The 12516-nt window shown below is 50.1% G+C and overlaps 1 protein-coding gene across 1 annotated transcript in view; it reads right to left on the reverse strand.

The window, feature by feature from the left end:
• The window catches only part of Rnf43 (ring finger protein 43), a 73229-nt gene that overhangs the window by 18647 nt on the left and 42066 nt on the right, over positions 1-12516 (reverse strand). The gene's annotated exons all lie outside the window — the stretch shown is intronic.

Consider the following 12516-nt stretch of genomic DNA (forward strand, 5'->3'; position numbering starts at 1 on the left):
TCTCCTGATTCCTTGCTCCCCAACCTCTAAGCGCTGAGAGCACTCTCCTGCTCCTCTTAGATGCCGGGCTCTGAGAATGCTGTGTGCTTCTGCACCTGCACCTTCTGCCCCATCCTGAGGCAGTGCCAGGCGGTACCGATGTCTCTTTGGTTCACCCCATCAGTGGTTGCCCTGTAGATTCTGTCCTGTGCCTTGTAATTCTGTATAACAGCTCCTGCTGTTCTCACATTGCCTGTGTGCCCCTCATGGGAGCAAGCAAGCTGCCGGAAGGGGCTGTCAATCAATAGGGACCACCTTGCTTTGCATCATAGCCTTGATAGTAAAACCTCTGGGTAGGGGTGTTGGGGTTCCAGAATTTAAGGATTACTGGGCTGGTGGTAATGGACATTTAGTGTGGGAGGAAGGTTATGTGCTCTTGTCTCCAGAAAATGAAAGGCATGAGGCTGACCTGCTCTCTCTTCAGTGAATACACTGGCTTTAGCTTGATATTGGAATTATCAACCCATTGCTTGCTACCGTACTGTTTGGGACTGGGTCTCTCAGTGAGCCTGGAGCTTGTTAACTAGGCTAAGCTGGCTAGCCAGCATGCCCTAGGGACTTGCCTGTATCTGTCTCCCTGTCTCCTCAGCACTCGGATTACAGGTGTGCACCACCATGTCGACCAGGCTGGCCTCAGACGTAGAGATTCACCTGCCTCTGCCTCCCAAGTGCTGGGATTAAAAGCGTGCGCTCTCACCACACAGGCACGATTTATATTCCTATTTTGTATGTATAAGTGCTTGCCCGAACATGCAGAATTTGTGTACCTGGTACCTGAAGAGGCCAGAAGAGGGCATCACATCCCCTACACTGGAATTATAGACGGCTGTGAGCTGCCTTGTGGGGGTTGAAAACCAAACCCAGGCTCTCTGCAAGAGTGGCCAGCGCTCTGAACCAAGTGGTGTCTCTTCAGCTGGTGGCCAGCTTTTTAAACATGGTGCCGGGGAGGCTGAACTCCAGTCCTCACTTCGTGTGACAAGCACTGTACAGACTAAGCCATCGTCCCCACCTTCCCTTCATCATTTCACTCTACCAAGCCGGAAGGCTCCCACTGTGCCATGTAAACGCACGGCATTATGGTGTCATGGTGCTAGTGTGTCCAACGGACTGTGGGAGGATACAAGGAGCAGAGACTAATAATTCCATATAAGGAAGAGAGTGATTATCATCACGAGAGTGACTCAGTAGCCTTGCTGGGGACTGATTAAATGTGTCACCCGGAAGACCAACAGAAGAGGTGAGGGTGGAGAGGTCATTCTGGCAGAGGAAGCCACAGGCTGAGATGAGACTCTAGGAAGATGGGCCAGGCATGACGAGATGGCAGATGAGGCTGGAGAGACTGAAAAACTTAGACCATGCAGTGGGGACCACAGGATCACACAGGCTCCCAGGAGGAGTCCCCTGGTGATTCAGAGGGAATCTGTGTGGTGGAGAGTCAGATATGGCTGCTTCGACATAACAGAGACTCGTAGGATGCAGAAATTAACCGCAGAAGTGCACTGCTCTGACTAGCTTGTCATTTCTTCATGGACCAGTTCTCTGAGATCCTAAGACCCCCTCACACGGAGCAGAGGGCAGATCGGGAGAGGGGAAGATGTACAAATATTTACCCACTACTCTGTCCCCAGAGTTAACAGAACCACTGTCCAGAGCAGCACTGTTGAAGGATGCCCCTGGCCAGGTGGAAGGGGAGGAGGACCTAGAGAAGAAGTCATCAGATTGCCTGATTCTGAACCAGCAACTGAGGGTATGAGAACCAGAGGCAGCCGCCATTTTAACTGTCTCCTGCCTTTCAGGGCCTCAGGCTCTATCTCACCGAGAGACAGGCACTGCCTCCTGGAGCACAAGAAGCCAAGGTCGTGCAGGACTAGAACTTAGCTCACCTGACTCCATTCTCTGCCATCATGGGCTCACTATGAATGCAGGGCCAGCCTCCTTTGACCTGGCCAACAGTGATCACGAAGAGAGTAATGGCTTGCACTAACCATTCTAAGCACCTACATATCACTATGAAGTAGAAAGCTGTTGTCCCTTCTTTGAAGATGAGGAAGGCATGCACCGAAAGGCTAAGTAAGGCCCCCTAGAGGACACAGCTGGTCCAGGCACTCAGGAGGCAGAGGCAAGCAGGTCTTTGTGAGCTCAAGGCCAGCCCGGTCTAAATAAAGCCAGTTAGTTCCAGGACAGCCAGGGCTCTGTTACAGAGAAACTCTGTTCTTGAAAACCAGATAAAAGGGGGTTGGAGGTGGGGAGTTCATGCTGGTAACTGACACCACCAGATCAGAGCAAATAGGAAAATACATTAAAGGGAAAAAGGCAAAACAAACGAAAGAGCTGGGCACGGGGTCACAGGATGGCAATTGCAGCTCTCAGAGGGCTGAGACAGAAGGAAAGCCAACGGGTCCAGCTTAGGCTACATAATGAGTTTCAGGCCAGCCTGAGCTACGTGAACACCTGTTTGTAATGTTTACATTTGACTTTGAAAACTTATTTTCCATCAACTTAAAGCTAAGTTACTTGCCTTACTTATTTATATGGTGTCTTTTCCGTTTTTTTTTTTTTTCTTTGTTTGTTTGTTTGAGACAGGGCTCACTATGTAGACCAGCAACTTGCGGCAAGCCTCCTTCTCGCCTCTGCCTCCCAAGTACTGAGAGAAGTGTGCACCATGAGGCCCAGCCAATCGAAAGGCCCAAGTACAGACCCCTAGAATGCCGGTGACCCCCAGATGTTGTCCTAGGTGCTCCCCCCACACACTCTTTTGGGGGGTTGGGGGGGACAGGGTCTCTCTGTGTAGCCTTGACTGTCCTGAACTTGCTTTGCAGACCAGGCTGGCCTTGAACTCACAGAGATCTACCCGCCACTGCCCTCTGGAGTGCTGGGATTAAAGCCATGTGCCACCACTATCTGGTCCACAGGGTGGGTGGGCTGCGAGTGAACCAACCAACCCACAGCCATGGTTCTCCGCAGCCTCATCTTCTCTAGGGTGCCAGACCCCTGTGTCCAAATGCCCTCTAGATCCTTCTGAGGGAAGGATCTTAAATGAGATACCTCAAACCCAGCCTTGCTCAAGCCTGAATGAATCACTGTGTAGTATCTAATCCCTCTCAGGGGTCAGAAGCATGATGTCACCCAGCTAGGGGCTAACCTCCCAGTCTCCTCAGTTCCTTCAAATGTCAACATGTAAGAAATCGACAAACTACCAGTTCCCAAGCACTCAGGAGGCAGAGGCAGAGGCAGAGGCAGAGGAAGGATCTTTGTGAGTTCCAGGACAGCCAGAGCTACACAGTGAGACCCTGTCTCAAAACCAACAGAGGAAAGGAAGAAGGAAGGACAGAATGAATGAATGAATGAATGACTCGCCAAATTTGATCAGTTCTATAGAAATGCTTTTCCACTTCCACCCTTCTCACTGCAACTGCCCCAGAAATCCCTCTCCTGTGGCCCCAGGCAGAGAGAAACCATCTAGTCCTTTTCCAGGTTCATCGTAAGATGGGAGGCTCAGGAGACCATTAGCTCCCTGCCTGTCTCTTTACTTCAGTTTCTTCCAACTCCGCCCAGCTCATTCCCACCTGCTGCCACCATTGCTGCCCTGGCTCACTACAAATTTAGCTAGGGTTGCCTTAGCCATCCCTTCATACAGCAGCAAGAGTGGCTTCAGGACTAACTTGAGCATGCTTGTCTCTATGGAGAGCTCTCACTAGGCTCCTCGGAGCTCTCGGGATGACGTCTGCACTCTTGACGCCCTGTCCTGGGCTCCGGGACATGGCTTGGTGAGTAAAGGCACTTGGGTGAGCCTCGACCTTGGAGTCACAGAAAACTGCACAGAAGGAGATAACTCTATAAAGTTGACTATCTGACCTCCACAGGTATGCTATGGGACACATGCCCACGCATACAAATTGTGTGTGTGCATGCACAGCACACACAGAGACACACGGACACATTTTTTAAAGACTGTGGCTGGCCTGGGTTTACCTCTTCTTATTCTTCTTATCCCAGCCCCGCCCCTCATCATTTCCTGTCCAAAATTAACAACCTGCGTCACTTCCCTAAACACACTTTTGACATTTGCCACTCTGTCCTTTATTTCCCTAGCCATAGTCTTAACCCCACTGTGGTGCGTCTGTCTCCTGTCTTTCCTCCTCAGCCCCCGGGCCACCTGTCCCCGCCACTGTCCTATCAGTGCCTGTCATACATGGGGTATTCAGGATTTGCTGAGTAGTTATTGAGAGTCTATAACCAGATGGCTGACGATAATTTAGAGTACACCAGAACCTTGGCCATGGCTGCTCTGAGGAAGATGGGTGAGCGGAGTAGGTAAGGAGGACTTGGAACTGGAGGACAGAAGTAACAAAAGCTTTCTTATTCTTCCTGTATTTCCTTTCCTGTCTTTTCTCTCCATCTCCTTGCCTCAGGAGCATTTGCCAAAGACCAACGCTGGCTGAAGACCTTTCTTCCTGGCTTTGGTGAAAAGTGAACTGTTTGAGGAAGCGTGAGTGTCCTGAGGGCAGAAAGAAGTGGAGTGTGGAGGGAAGGTCCTGTCTCCAGAACTTTAAAGGGATAGGCAAGCCCTAGAGGCACCTTAAAGGGATAGGCAGGACCTAGATGCACCTTAAAGGGATAGGCAGGACCTAGATGCACCTTAAAGGGATAGGCAGGACCTAGATGCACCTTAAAGGGATAGGCAGGACCTCGATGCACCCAGCAGTGGGAATCTGAAGCCTGTGCCCCAGGAGGAGTCTGGTCCCTGCAGAATGACCAAAGCAGAGAAGCATCGCCTCAGATACTTCCCCCTTTCCCTTCTTCCAGTTCTCTCTTTGCTTCTTTCCAAGACAAGGTCCTATGTAGCCCAGGTTAGCCTCAAACTCGGTAAGTAGCTGAGGATGACTGCGTTTCTGATTTTCACTGAGTACTGAGGTTATAGCCATGTGCCCCAACATCTGGTTGACTCAGGGCTGGGGTGGAACCCAGGCTTCACGCTGCTGGGCACGCACGTTATAGACTGAGCCACATACACAGACAAATATATCCAAACCTTTTTTTTTTCAGTGCTGGAGATGGGGCCCAGGACCTTGCACATGTGAGACACGAATGCTTTTCTCTGAGCTACAGCTCTGACTGACTCTTCCTCCTCTAATCTCAAAGAGCACTTGCGTCTGGATAACACATTTGCGGGGATGAGCTTGGCTACCAGAGGGTTGCCTAGCTAGTCTAGGTTTCAGAAAACCCCAGATTCTTGTGCTACTTTGTGAAGGGAATCAATTTTCTGGTCACTTTGAGAACTAGGGCCTTGGAGTCAGATTTAACAGATAATATGTGCTATTTCTTGTACAGTCCCATCAGTAGTGTAAGGAACACACTTGCCACATTTTGCATGGTTTGACTTAGTTACAATGAGAGCTTTGCAAGTCCCTTCAGACAAAACATGAAAACCAGTCATTCCCACCAAGATTCTTCATGACCTGGCTAGGAAGCTTGCTGCTGGGGCCTGGGGGTGGGGACACCTTCCAGGCATTCCAGCCCAAAGAAGGGCTCCTGGGGAGACAGCAGATCAGATCTAGGGGACAAAGGCTCCTTAAACACAAATAGGGAAGTGCTCACCTGCCCATTCTTTCAGCAACACTAGAAGGTGAGAGCTTTTGAAATCCAGTGAGGGCATGGCTGGGCGGGGCTCCCAGAAACTGGAGGAAATTAAGGATTAGTGACTGGTGTGTTCCTAAGAAAGGCCATGAGCTGGGATGCACCTGTCCTAGAGGTACCACGAGGGAGAAGTCAGGAGAGAATACTTGCCAGGGGCAGAACACTCAGGTTTCAAACTGGCTTTGCACACACAACCCCTTGGCAACAACATGTAAACTAGTGCATGCGTTCATGCCCGCGTGTGCATGTCTTGTGTTAAAAATCCTTTTGTTCTAAGAGACATGGTATTCCTATGTTGCTTGGGTTGCCATGAACGTCTGGCCCTTCTGTGTTAGCCTCTGGAGTAGCTAGGACTACAGGTGGAGAGGGCAGCTGCTAGCTCACGTTTTAGAGACAGGGTCTGACAATGTAGCTTGGGTTGACCTGAGCTCCTGCCTCTCCAGTGTCAGCCCACTCAGCGCCAGGATGGCAGGTGTGCCTGTTGCACCAGCTGTATTTCATAGCTTTAAGTCCACAGTTCTTCCTAGAACTTATTCTTTCTGGTTTGATTTACTCCCAAGACAGAGGTTGGGTTGATCTCACCATTTACCTGCAGGACCTTGGGCAAGTTAGTCTGTGGGCATCCTAGCCTTCATTTCAGAATGGGAACAACAAGGGGAAAAAATGGTTTCTGCTTGTCCTGAAGACGAGAGATAATGACTAGTTAAGTGCTCAGCACAGACCAAGTGCTAGTGCTCATTAAACGGGAGCTGGCTTTATTATGGTTCTCGCAATAATAATTCTCTTCTTATTCCTGGAAGAGACAAAGCTCTCTATGACTCCTCCCTCACTGGCGGTCAACGGTGCCTCTCAAAGGCAGCGTTCTGCCAGGTACAGTCTGGGACGGCTCATTATCCTCGGTCACTTCCCTCCTGTTCTCGGCCCTGCAAACCCACCGAACAAGCTCTTCCAGTTCCGAGCCCGCCTTCTTCCCGTGTGAACTCACTGCGGCCTCGCCGAGGGCATTCCAGGGCTCCGCTGAGCTCTGGACTTTACTGCTGGTCTTAGTTCTTTAGCATCTCTCTCCTCCTCTTGGGCGTGGGCTTCTGCAGAGCCTTCTGTGCTCTCTCCCGGTTTCCCGGTCCTCTCCTCCCCCTGCCTCTGCTGCAATAACCTTTTAGTTCTCTTGATTCGGCACTCAGACCTTCACCCAGGGCCTTGGACAGGTAACTTCACCACCCCGCTACAATTTTGCCTTTGTAATCAGGAGCATTGGCCAGACATCAAAGGCGTCCTTCTCCCTACTTCCTCTTTCCAGATTTTATAATCATCCTTAGCAGTGCAACCTCCATTACTTGAACTTAGAACTACCTGGCTTTTATCTCGGGTGGCTGGACACACCAGCATCATAAAACAGAGCTCCTGCTGCTGGGTGGCGGAGGAAGGCAGACCAGCCTATGGGTTTGGCTCTCCTGGCTCCCTTCCGCACTGCAACAACTTCACAGGGGCTCTGGGTTTGCTCACCTGGCCCTCTCTTTAAAGAGATTGATGCTCACCTGCTGCGAACGAGATCCTAACTGCGATTGGGTCTGGAAACTCTTCCCACGAGAACCTGTCTCTGAGACGGCAGAGTCTCCCCATGAAGTTCAAATGTTGGGAAATTACCAGAAGGCTTTCTCTTTGTTACCATCTCTTTTATAAAGAAAACGTCTTATTTTATATTTTATTTTGTTTTGAGGCAGGGTTTCGTGTAGTCTAGGCTGGCTTCAGATTCACTGTGAGGTTGAGGCTAGCCTTGGATGGTCCTCAGGCCTCTACTTCTCACGTGCTGGGATGGCCTGCCTGGACACTGTGTGCTTTTTTTTTTTTTTTTTTTTTTTTTCCGGAGCTGGGGACCCGAACCCAGGGCCTTGCACTTGCTAGGCAAGTGCTCTACCACTGAGCTAAATCCCCAACCCCAACTGTGTGCTTTTTTAAGCTACAGAGGATCATGCTGGTGGGGAGGGAAGCTAGGGAGCAGAGAGGCTAGGGTGGACCAGAAGAAAGCTAGAGTGGACAAGTGAAATAGAGAGGCAGGAAGAGGGAAAGGCCCAGGAAGTCTGGTTTGGGGCTTTACATATAAAAGGCCTGGTGTAAGAATGAAAAACAGGACTGGAGCCATGGCTCCGTGGGTAAGAGTACTGACTGCTCTTCTGGAGGTCCAGGGTTTGATCCCTGGTACTTAGAACCAGTGACTCACAACTGCCTGTAACTACAGTTGAAGGGAATCTGACCCCCTCTTCTGGCCTCCATGGCACCAAGCACATATGTAGTGCACATACATACACACAGGCAAAACACCCATATCCATAAACAGTAAAATAAACTTTTAAACGAAGGAAGGAATAAACTGGAAATAGTTTACAAAGTGGATACAAGTTGCTGAATGCTTAGCCTGGGTCCTGCCCATCTGAGATCTTCAAATTATTGGAGAGGATGGGGTGGGAGGATCACTGGGACTTGGGCAATATGACAAGGCCCTACCTCAAAGACAACTTGCTTTCTCACAGAAGAAGAAAATGGAACTCTCGTTAAAGGAGGTTACATTCTAGACAGAGTCCCTACCCTGTCTGCATCACCCTGCCTCCAAGTCTACAAGCCAGAGAGGTATCCTCCTTCCCAAGTGAGCACATAGCCCCTCCCAGAGCTACAATCCAGGCAACTGGGCCCAAAGGCTTCAGAATCTAGGCTTCTCGGCTTCGCCAGCCAGAGCCTGGGGGCCTCTCTGCTCTCTGCCTCCCAGTCTCAGCCTCCTTCTTCCTGATAGGATTTAATATCATCTCTTCTTACAAACCCTCGTCCCCCAAGAGACAGGGCTTCTCTGTGTAGCACTGGCTGTCCTGGAACTGGCTCTGTAGACCAGGCTGGCCTCGAACTCCGAGATCTGCCTGCCTCTGCCTCCCAGTACTGAGATGAAAAGGGGCCGCCACCGCAGTGTGGCTTCTAGTCTGCCACAAGGGCAGACTCTGTGCAGAGCTGCTTTTCAGGTGAATAGCCCCTGTTAGATTGGGCTGGGAAAGGTGTGTCCTGAAACCAGAGGTCACAAAAGCTCACACAGAAACAATGCTCCTTCGCCCGGCTCTCCTCTCCCGGCTGCCCCACCCCGTAGGAAAGGCCTCATTCTTCCGTTTGAAATGTATCTGTCCCCATCTCTGACCAAGTCAAAGCTCCATGACGCAATTAGACCTCTTGACTCGGTGGGGCTTTCCTACCCCACACTCTGCCTAGCCTCTTTGTGTGGAAGGTTCAAAAGCAGAAGAAACAGGAGCTGGCTACTTGGGTTGCTTCAGGAATGCCTTGAATGTAAGCAAAGGCCACGTGGCAGTGCCAGGCAGAGGGGGCTCTCAGCCACCACTCCATGTGCAGATCGTATGCCACCCCTGAGTCACACACCCACACAACGTTCCCATCATTGATGACTGCTGGGTGACGAGGTCCAATGAGGCTGCCGAGGATGGAGGTTACACCGCTGGAGCGCAGCCCATCCTGGCATTCCCGGCAATGCTGATGGAAACAGATCCACGGTGTTGACCGTTGTAAAGGTGCATCACGTCCGTACACAGACCGGCGCAGGTGCTAAACCACTGTGCTAATGGCTCGCCCATCTCCTAGACTGTTGTTTTTTTTAAATCATTATTTAACACCCTGGACTTACGGAAAGTTTGCTGTGTGCTGGCAGCCGCTCGCTACGTTTCATTTTTACCTTGTCTCTTGAGCGCATCAAGAAGCCATGCTGAGCAGGGCATGCTGCTGCATGCCTGCAATTCCAGCACTCGGGAGGCAAAGGCGGCAGGAATGATGCCACACAGTTAAGACTACCTCAGTCCATGTAGTGACTCTCAGGCCGGCTAGGGCTACATAGGAAGATTCCAAAAAGCTCCTTAGTTGTATGCTAAGGAGAAAAAAAGAAAGAAAAAGACCCCCTTGGCTCCAGAAAGAAGCCATGCAAGTACACATAAAATGCCTATAACTGGTAGGCTGAGGCAGGAGAATAACCATGAATTCTAGTCTACTCTGTGCTATAGAGATCCTGTCAAAACCCCCACACAAGGGGCTGGCAATGTAGCTCAATTGGCAGAGCATACACAAAGCCTTCGGTTTGATCTCCAGTACCATATTAAATGAATCATGGTGACTATGCCTATAATCCCAGGACTTTGGGAGGCAGAGGCAGGATCAGTTCAGTCATTCTTGGTTTTATAGAGTTCAAGGCAATCTGGGTTGTGGTTCAAAACAACAACAACAACAACAACAACAACCAAGAGATTCTATTGCCACATGTACAAGCTGGGTGTGTTGGCACTCCAGGAGATAAAGACAGGAAGATCAGGAGTTCAAGGCCAGCCTCAGGCACATAGTGAGCTTGAGAACAGCTTGTATTACAGTTCCTTTTGGAAAACACAATACAAGAGATGTGGGGGAGAGAAGAGGAGGAGGAGGAGGAGGAGGAGGAAGAGGAGGAAGAGGAGGAAAAAAGGAGGAGGAGGAGGAGGAGGAGGAAGAGGAGGAAGAGGAGGAAAAAAAGAATCTACCTCAAGGGACTGGCTTGTAACCATGTTGGCACAAAGACAAATGCACCCATCACATTTCTCAGAACATCCCCTCTGTTAGGAACGATTTCCAGATACAGAGGCACTAGAAAGTTATAGTTATGAGTAAATAAGAGGGACCTATCAAGACTCAGTGGTCACATCAAATATCTTGAAGGTTGAGAAAAGAAGCTCGCAAAGGTTAAAATCTTAAAAGATGCTAAGCACCTGGGGTCTGAGTCAAGACAATGGTTAGGTTTGAAGCCCATCTGGGCTACAGAGTGGCCTTTTCCCAACACACACATGCACACGCGCACACACACACACACACACACACACACACACACACGCACGCTTCTTAAAGGGCACCCTAGTTACGTGAATTGGGTACCTATTCTCCACCAGGTGAAGTACTCAAGACTCCACCTCCAAGAATCCCACGAAGCCCTGCAGATCACTGAGTTCTGACACAGTCCTGGGGCTCTGCAGTGCCGAAGCCCCGGAGGCCTGTTCGGTCTATTCAACCCTATCCCGAGAGGCCCTTGCAGGGAAGCCAAGGTCTCGGTCAAGTGGCCGTTTTCAGGGAGAATACCAATCCTTTCATTTCTAAGATGAAAGCTTCTGAAGCTTTGCCCAAGTTCTGAGGCCGGGCTTACTCTCCTCTCCCACAGTAAGTGAACTAATTGTCCTTAACCCAACAACCTGTTTCAAACAGCTTCACTGTCTTCTGCCTTGTGCTTTCACTGTTTCGATTCTGGCCAAACTCATGTCTGAGGTGGTAGGAATAAGGAAACCTGCTGGAGTGGGTGCTGTTTGCTTCCAAGTCATCGTTAAGGTTAAGACTTTGGCTGGACGTGGTGGCACATGCCTTTAATCCCAGCACTCAGGAGGCAGAGGCAGGTGGATCTTGTGAGTTCAAGGCCAACCTGGACTACAGATCGAGTTCCAAGGACAGCCCAGGACTACACAGAGAAACATTGTCTCAAAACAAAACAAAACAAAACAAAACCGGTTAAGACTTTTAAGTTTAAAAGGCCCCAAACTAAAGCCAGACAGTTACTTATGAAAAGACAAAAAAGAGCAGGTGTGGTGGTAAGGGCCTTCCATTCCAGCACTCAGAGGGTAGAAGCAGGCAGAGAGATCTCTGGGAGTTCCAAGACACCCCAAAACTACACTGAGAAATTCCATCTCAAACCAAAGCAACAATAAACAGAACAAAACAAAAAGCAAAAGAAAGAAAAGAACTGGGTGAAACCCAAGGAAACCAGAGGGTCCAAATTGCCAGAGGCTCATCTGAACTTCACTGTGAGCTTAGCTTCAGCATGCAAAGGGTTAGCTTCCACTGGTCACCTTCACACTTGTTCAGGTGTCTTTCAGCCTAGTGTCCAGTTCCGTTCCAGCCGCTGTCTTCTACAGCCGGCTTTCCCTGTAGCTGAAAAGCTCAGAGGGGGCAGACATTGTCTCCAAATGGATCGGTTCAACTAAGTCTTCTGAGTCTAGCATGTAAATGCCATCTGGTGAATGGGGCTGGGTGACACTCTATGGTTCAACGTGGCTGATCGCAGTCTCCGGCTCCTGGGCAGTGTCGTGAATTACATTTACTTTCTAACATTGTGAGGGGTGGGCCTGAGCTTCACTAAAGAAACAAGGGATGGGACACGGGGAGGTTGCACTTATGAATTACATTAGGAGGAAATGCACACGGATTATTCAAGCCACCAGCCAACTCTGATGCTCAATGTACCCTCAGAAGCTATTGGGAGGCTGACATCAGGCCAAAGAGGCTTGTGTTCAGAAGAGACAACGGCCAAGAAAGGCTTGTGTTGGAGAGAGCCCAAGGCTCCGGCCCAACAGCCTTTGACCACAGCTCTGATTCCTTGTCCATGGGGTGGCCCCGGGGAAAGAGGCCTGCCTTTGGGGGGATTGTTTAATGATTTGCCAGCAAAGAACACAGCAAACAGAGTGCTGGCAGCTGCAGGGAAGACACAGGAGAGTAGACGTTTTTTATTCCCACCCACGGCATAACCTTCCAGGTAGGGAATAAAGAAAAAAGTGAGATGGTGTTGGGAGAGCCTGGGGTATGGATGCCATTTGGGGCTCACATTTCACTGGGTCTCTGTGCATGGTGCCTGGATAGCATAGCACTCATACCAGCTAGTGCTTCTGTCTTCTGAGTAGTTCAAGATGTCTAACAGCATCTCTCTCTTTCTCTCTCTCTCTCTCTCTCTCTCTCTCTCTCTCTCTCTCTCTCTTTTTCTTTTTTTCAGAGCTGGGGACTGAACCCAGGGCCTCG

This window comes from Rattus rattus, chromosome 9 (genome assembly GCF_011064425.1).
Source record: "Rattus rattus isolate New Zealand chromosome 9, Rrattus_CSIRO_v1, whole genome shotgun sequence".
NCBI classification, from domain to species: domain Eukaryota; kingdom Metazoa; phylum Chordata; class Mammalia; order Rodentia; family Muridae; genus Rattus; species Rattus rattus.